The following is an 8,257-nucleotide window of genomic DNA, read 5'->3' as shown; positions in this document are numbered from 1 at the left end:
ATGACGGAGAATGATTTCTCTAGGATTTCAAAATTAGTATAGACGGCAACACGCCAGCCTGTTTCTCTCAGTGGTTAGAGCATAGGCCCGAGGACTACAGGGTTGTAGATTCCATGATGGTCATGGGCACATACCTCCCTTGAGGGATCTATTCATGGTAGATCTGAGCATGTGCGGGAGACAGCTAATCCTTATGTCTCTCTCACATCAATACTTCTCTCTCTGTCTCTCCCTCTTCTTTCCTCGCTCTATATAAACAAATTAATTAATAAGAAAAAATATACATGAGTACATCTCAAAAATTTACATAAATCAATGTCTACAAAGATAGCATAAAAATAAAATTGCTTTAGGAGAATTAATCCTTTGTAATAAAAGAGAATTATACATTTATTGCATAACAAACATATTTGTTGCATTTCTAATGTATTCCTGCACATAAATTTTTATTTTTTATTTTCTGAAGTAAACTCAATGGTTCTGGCTACAACATTAATCATTCACTTATATCTTTGCTCCTAAGATAACAATATTTCACATTAAGCTCAGTACTCTTTTTATCTAAAGAACAGGACATTTCCTCTTGATCTTTAGCATCATGAGTCACTCACTATAGATTTTCATAAATCAGATATAATGGCAATTAAGTAAGAACTCCCTGAGTGCAGGCCTATAAAATGATGGCTTTGAGCTGCTGGTCAAAGTAGACTGAAAGCAGCTCCTGGCAGTAATACCCAACCGTTACCCAGAACCAAGTTCTAGTTCAACTCCAAAGGCCAGAACTGGTGAAGCCAAAGAGAAGACTCTCAAGTACCAGGTAAGTATCAAAATGCCTCAGCTTCTCACATGTGAACAAAGTTTCTGAATTCTTTGATTCAAAGGTGATTTCCCTGGTTCCTCTTTGATTAGTGGTGTTTTTTATTTTATTTTTATTTTTTAAATATATTTTATTGATTTTCCACAGAGAGGAAGGGAAAGGGATAGAGAGCTAGAAACATCAATGAGAGAGAAACATTGACCAGCTGCCTCCTGCACACCCCACCGGGGATGTGCCTGCAACCAATGTACATGCCCTTGACCGGAATCAAATCTGGGACTTCTCAGTCTACAGGCCATGGCTCTATACACTGAGCCAAACCGGTTTCGGCTGATTAGTGGTGTTTTTTTTAAATTATGCACTCAAGAGCATTCTTTTTTTGTTTTTATCTTGTAAAAATATTTTGACTGAAGGGTTCTGTGGGTACATTGTTTTGTTTTTGAGGTTTTGAACTTGTATTTACAGTGATAAATTATCTGTCTTTTTAAAAAAAATATATATTTTATTGATTTTTCACAGAGAGGATGAGAGAGGGATAGAGAGTTAGAAACATCTATGAGAGAGAATCATCGATCAGCTGCCTCTTGCACACCCCCTACTGGGGATGTGCCCGCAACCAAGGTACATGCCCTTGCCCGGAATCGAACCTGGGACCTTTCAGTCCGCAGGCCGACACTCTATCCACTGAGCAAAACCCATCCCGGCAAATTATCTATGTCTTATATCGGGTTTATGAACCTAGCAAATATATAATTTCCTCTTTAAATTAAAATGCCTCAATTTGTTCAGTGAGATAGAGAAGCATACCATGTACTCCCAAGTTTCTATCTAAATATTACTTAAAAATATAATGTATATGTGGTTTAAAGGTAAAAATCACAAGCTTTGTTTTTAATATATTTTTTCTGTTTCTGGCAAAATTATTTCAATGATGGTATGTAATTTAATGACATTGATACACTAATTTTTATACTTAATTTAGTTAAGTTGTTCAACTCCAGGCATTAAAAATATAAGATTTGAATAATATCTTCAATTAAAAGCTGAAAAAATGTACATACAGACAATTTTATATACATTTAAATATGCATATATATAAGTACATTTATATACATATACATACACACACATGTATACATACACAGATTATTAAATATTTGATACCCCAATTTTATGTAAGTCAAATGCTAAAACTAAATGTAGAATAATTGATAGGGTTTTTTTAATACTGTTAGACAAGACACTAAATCTGTATGTCACATCTCCTTTATAAGAAGCTGATCCCCAGGGTTAATTCCAGGACTGTAAGAGTATGGCATTCAGTATATACTTGGGCTGACTATGTGCCTGGTTTGAGGTGGGCAGCAGTTGAAGGAGATTCTAATTCAAGGTGCACCTGCCAGAGAGAAATCCTCTTGATTAGAAAGGAATCATAGAGCAGTTGAACTTTTCTAATAAGATGAAAATTATTTTTCAAACTATGCAAAGACCTTCAGAAATGTCCACTACATACTCAGAATTACTGGTATCATTCTGAAAACAATTATTTGTAAAGATATGTTTATCCCTTTGATTAACGCACTATTATTCACTATGGTTAAGACATAGAAACAACCCATATGTCCATTGACAGATGATGGAATAAAGAAGTAGAGGTATAGATGCATAATGGAATACTACTCAGCCATATTAATAATGAAATATTGCCATATTGGGCAACAAGGATAGATCCTGACAGCAAAAGGCTAAGTGAAATGTCAGACAGAAGTCTAAAGCCATTTGATCTCACTCATACAGGGTGTCCACAAAAAAGTATACACAATTTAACAACTTGATAGCTCAATTTTGAAAATGAAATGATTTTTGATAAACAATGCCTTTATAATTATCTAAACTGTGTGTATACATTCTTTGGGATAGCCTATGTGGCATATAAAACAGAAAGCAACAAGTGTACAAAGAAATAAAAAACTCAAAGAGGCAGACAATAGGATGGTGTTTACCAGAGGGCAAATGGAATTGGAGGGAAGATAAAAAGGGTAGAGGGGGTTAAAAATATGATGATGGAAGGAGACTAGTCTTTGAGTGCCTAGCAAACAATGCAATATACAGATAATATAATGTAGAATTGTATACCTTAAAAGTATATGATCTTATTAACTGATGTCACCCCATTAAAAAAAAAACCAAAATAAAATAAAATAAAAGAATGGCCTGGCTGGTGAGGTCTATGGTTGGAAATCTGATCTGACTCTCTCCCTTTGGAGGCACAGAGATGGAAACCAGAAGGAATACCCAGCTCCTCCTGCCTCTGATCCTTCTCGGTGTGCTATTCTCACAGACATGGGCCAGGCCTGCTTCAGAAGAAGCGCTGAGGTAAGTTCCCTTTCAATTGAGACAGTTGAACCTTCTGACTTAAGCTAAATGAGAATTTCCTCCTCTATGGCCACTGTCACTCTATTCTCTGTGTCTATGAATCAGTTCTATTTTGCTTCTTCATTTATTTGTTTTTTAGATTCCACATGTAAATGAAATCATATGGTATGTGTGGCAGTCTGACTGTAATTTATAAATTAAATTAAAAGAGCCGAAACCGGTTTGGCTCAATGGATAGAGCGTAGGCTTGGGGACTGAAGGGACCCGGGTTCGATTCCAGTCAAGGGCATGTACCTTGGTTGCGGGCATATCCCCAGTAGGGGGTGTGCAAGAGGCAGCTGATCGATGATTCTCTCTCATTGATGTTTCTAACTATCTCTCTCCCTTCCTCTCTGTACAAAATTAATAAAATATATATTTAAAAAATAAATAAATAAAAAGTTAAAAAATAAATAAATAAAAATTAAATTAAAAGAAAGAATTTCCTTAATATTATTTTGGACAACCCAAATTTTAAAATGACATAGGATTTTTTGAACTCCTAGGTTGATACACGAAATAAGATTTTTCACATAAGGTCAACTTGGCTATTCTTTCTTAACATCCTTTAGTGAAATTCATTGAATAATAGTGTATTATTGTATTATTCAGAAATGGGGCAATTCTTTGGGTCTGATCAATATAGAGAAATATATCACACCAAGGTGAAACTTTGAAGTGGACTTCTAGGACTTAGAGAAAGAAAAGTAGTTGTGAAATTATTCAGCCAAATTATACTACAAATTAGCACATATAAAATGTGCTCCCAGTTGTCATAGTGAATATTATAATTTTTTTAAGTTTCCATTTTTTATAAAGTCTTTCTCCCAGTGAAATTTAACTTTGCCAGGGAAGATATAAGCAATGAGGTAGATATGACTTAATATTCTGATCAAATTGAACTATGTAGCCCTTATTCTTGGTAAGCAGCTTATAAATGGCATAACTTTATAGGATCCAATTTTTTTCTCCTTATACTCTCATAAACCATACAAGCCATTGTCAATTATGCTAACCATATTTTTTAAATGGATGATACTACCCAAGATTTCAAGGGTGTTATTTCAAATGATTGTAAAAAACAGACGTTTTATATTCTGTGAAATCATTTTATTATACGTGGGTGACAAACATGCCATTTGAAAGCAAAATTACCCTGACCAGGCTTTATTAAAAAGAGACTCTGACTGGTTGCAAATTGCACTCGCTGAAAATGGCAGTTAAGTTCATTTTTAAAAAGTAGTATTTTAGAAATACAAATGTACTCTTTTTGTGTTTCCATGAGGCTATTTCTACAGTTTAACACGGCATGTTTCCACGTGTCATGGCTCCATCCAGCCTCATTTATGGCAGTTTGTGCACATGTACACTTTCGCATGCAGAGGCTGCAACATAGAACAAAGCCAGGATGAACTAATCCCTCAGCTGCAATCAGTGGCACAAAATGTCAACATCCGAAATTGCACCAATTTAAATAAAACTTTAGGATTCTAGGTTAAAGAAAGTCTCATGTCTGTGTAAAGAAAGGATGTCTAATGAGGAAAGCTGTTCATTCACAGAGCAATTTGTCAAGAGCAGAACTGAGGTATAGACACAGTAACTCTACTGTAGACAAAGAATTGAAGTTCCTCATTAGAAAATAAAATTTGATGCTAGACCCTTACGGTCTTCTCTATGTTAAGAAGCTTTGATTCCAAAAAAGACAGCAGAAGGTAAAATAAAGTTTGTGTTAAAATCAGGATAGTTTTTTCTCTGTGTATATTTTGATTCTAAGTGGGGGGAAAGTAAAGGACAAAAATTAAATGAATGAAATAGAAATGAATTTAAATATATTTTTAACCACCAATGTGACTCAGAGAAGAAATAGTTTTTTTTAAGTTCTGTCAGGGAGCATTACTTAACACTGACTTATACTTCTAAAAAAGATACTTTGTTAATTTTTCCAAATTTAGACTAAAATGTTACACAGATGACAAAAAATATCATTTATTAGATTGTTAGAGAATCATCTCCTTTTGCATTAATGCCATTTGGGATGGCTTTCATAATATTATGATGAATTTTGTTCATACTCAGTCGAAATAACATTATAAAATTCGTTTTTAAAATAATGGCTATCCTGGCTTCCTTGTTTTAGGAATGTCAGACAGGTGGATGACAGTAGTTTCGTGGATGGTCACTCTCTCAAAGACTACCCGGAGTCCCTTATTGAAAAACGAGCGAGGTAATGGGAATTTATTCTGTGTATCCAGCACATTATGGTTAGTTGAAATTATCACTATTCATGGTTCATTTTCTTTGCTGCAAATAGATAATTCTTGATAATGCTGAATTTAGTTGGGCACAGCAGGCCCATGCATTAGGAAATAAGACTTTGTGGTCATAAAATAGTCCCTGGCTCTGACACACTTACATTTTCTTGGTGGCAGTTACTTGTAAATCTATAATCAAATTGAAGTAGACACAGTAAAAAAATAAATAAAGAAGACATAATATAAACAAAATTTAAGGTAAAGCATAGTACTTGTTTATAACTGTCCTGCTGAAACCAAGCATAGGAAGGTTCTTTCTTCAAATGGCCAATAGCTGCGTAGAGAGATAGCACCCTTCAGGACAAACACTTCTCAAGGAGCATTTCTTTTTATAGAATATTTTCTCCCAGTGACAGAACACACTTGCAGATTGTTCCGCATTTATATACTTGATAGATGATAGATAGATAGATAGATAGATAGATAGATAGATGATAGGTAGATGATTGATAGATAAATAGATAGATAGATGATAGATAGATAGATAATGATAGATAGATAGATAGATAGATAGATAGATAGATAGATAGATATTTAATAAAGCATTACCTCAGTGGTGAGTATATCTGTGCATGCTTACCTCAGTTACTACTGAATATTTTTTTTAAATCCCAGAAATGCACAATGTGTTGGATTATTCTTCGTTTCCCAATTTTAAGCTCTGGGGTATGTTAATTTAGAGTATTTGTGATAGAAAATGAGTGGGGTGTTGGAATTCCCTTTTAGCTGACACCTAGGAATCTAGAACTTTGTGCATATATCTCATGTGTTCATACAACCTTTCTTTGCTTCACCTCACATTTCTTAGCGATGACTTCTCAAAATACCTGAGGCAAAGCAAACGTGATAATCATGTTGACTCATGTATGTCATGCCTGTCCTCTGTTGTCAAGTTGATAAAGGATGCCCCTGCAAGGTAATACTTCAAGTGATTCCTTGAGGGGGATCAATAAACACACAGCAAGCGTGGTCAATTCAGAAATTATAAATGACATTCAAAATACAAGCTACACATGGAGCCTTACCTACCTCTCTGTCTCACTATCTATACTCTGAAGCAGGAATTCTCAACCTTGGCTGTCATTAGACAACACAGCAGAATTTTTAAAATACCATGCTTGGGTCCTACCCAACACCATTGCCAGGAAATTAGTGCCCCTATGGATATGGCCCTTGACATGGGTATTTCTTTAGTGTTACCCAGTTACTACTATTGTGTCTCGTGGAGTAATAAAGAACACAGTTGACACATCTGCTCTGAATCTGGGAGCAAGTTTTAGCAAAAAAGGTGTTTTTTAAGCACAGAAAGCACAGTTCACTAGCACTTTACTATCACTAGGATTTCCTTGTATGAGCATTTGAACTCCTTTATTTGACTAAATTAAGCTCTGAGTTATTTTGTGTTCTGAGACTCAGTAAAGCCCGTGTTTGTCTAGGGTGTGTAGACATTGGAGCACAATACATAGGAAGTAGGTGCTCTCCCTTTTTATTCCAATAACTATTGTGTAGATGGTGAGTGCTAGGGACAATTCTGGTTGGGTGAGAACAGTCAAAATGACACTTTGTCCACTAGATTATTATTCTGTGCGGCTAAATTAAGCTCCTTTAAAGTTAAAAAAGAATTCATGGTTAAAATGTAGCATTATAGATAATTATTTATCCCCCAGAGAAATTTACAGATAATAGTATAGGTTACACATTTATTTAGATACTCTCTCATCTAAGAGCCCTAACATGTACAATTTTCTCTTCCTAATTTACAGTAAAAAGAGAAGTGTTTATGAGTCAGAAATATGATTCAAAGAAACTCTGGAACAAAGCCGATGACAAGTTTTCAGTGGTGAGTATATCTGTGCATGCTTATCATATTCTTACAGCTATCATCCAGCTATTTCAGTAGGTAATAATCACTTGGAAAGGAATATCCTCGACTTATTCACAGAGAGAACTCCTGTAAGAATGACACTCCTCCATGTAGTGAACTGGGAAGCAGTCAATGGCATCAAAGTATTCAGGAAGGGTTCTGATCGCATAAAGGAGAAGCTTCACAATGAGTAAACATTTTTTTCATCTCCTACTTTACTCAAACATATTCCTTCCCTCAGTTCAGATATAAAATGGAGGAGACAGACCCTCACCACATAGAGAGAGAACTGGCTTTCCTATTGATATCAAGTCAGGCTACTCATATTGATTTAAGTGTTCGTCTGATGATCAATTGCTAGCATATATTTAAGTGCAGGGAAATGCCACCAAATTTCAGCAAGGATTGCTATTGTGAAAATACCAAGGCACTGTGGGTATAATTGCAAAATATAGCAAGCTTCATGCAGCAAAAGTCAAATTCAGGTTCTTTTAATTACAAAGTGAGTATAGGTACTATGATTGCAATAGGACTTACTATAAAAGACTGTTTGATTAGAGAAAACACAAATAGCTCTTCTTTCCCTTTGTTAACTCATAAACTTATCACAATTGCTTAGTATAGGTGAGTTATATTTTTTTTCCAGAACATTAATGTTTATATTAATTTATAAAATATGCTTGTAACATTTGGCTTAGTAAAATTTTATGTTATCACTATGTCAGTCTTGGCAAATTTTTCTCTAAAGGCAGCAGAGGAAATATTTTTGGTTTTGTGGTCTATATGGTTTCTGTTTAAGACACTCAAATACACTTATGATATGAATTCAGCCAAAAATAATATGTAAGA

General features: G+C 34.7%; 1 long non-coding RNA gene across 1 annotated transcript; it reads left to right on the top strand.

Moving 5' to 3' along the window:
* The first annotated feature begins 727 nt into the window (after positions 1–727).
* Positions 728–6,442, top strand: LOC311625659. Its single transcript, XR_014795551.1, has 4 exons — positions 728–817; positions 3,085–3,193; positions 5,370–5,456; positions 6,353–6,442. It is a non-coding gene; the product is annotated as an uncharacterized lncRNA (long non-coding RNA).
* The last annotated feature ends 1,815 nt before the right edge of the window (positions 6,443–8,257 follow it).

This window comes from Pipistrellus hanaki (genome assembly GCF_964339955.1).
Source record: "Pipistrellus hanaki genome assembly, chromosome: 7".
NCBI classification, from domain to species: Eukaryota; Metazoa; Chordata; class Mammalia; order Chiroptera; family Vespertilionidae; genus Pipistrellus; species Pipistrellus hanaki.
The sequence above is the reverse complement of the archived record's forward strand: the minus strand, read 5'-3'. Positions and strand labels throughout refer to the sequence as shown.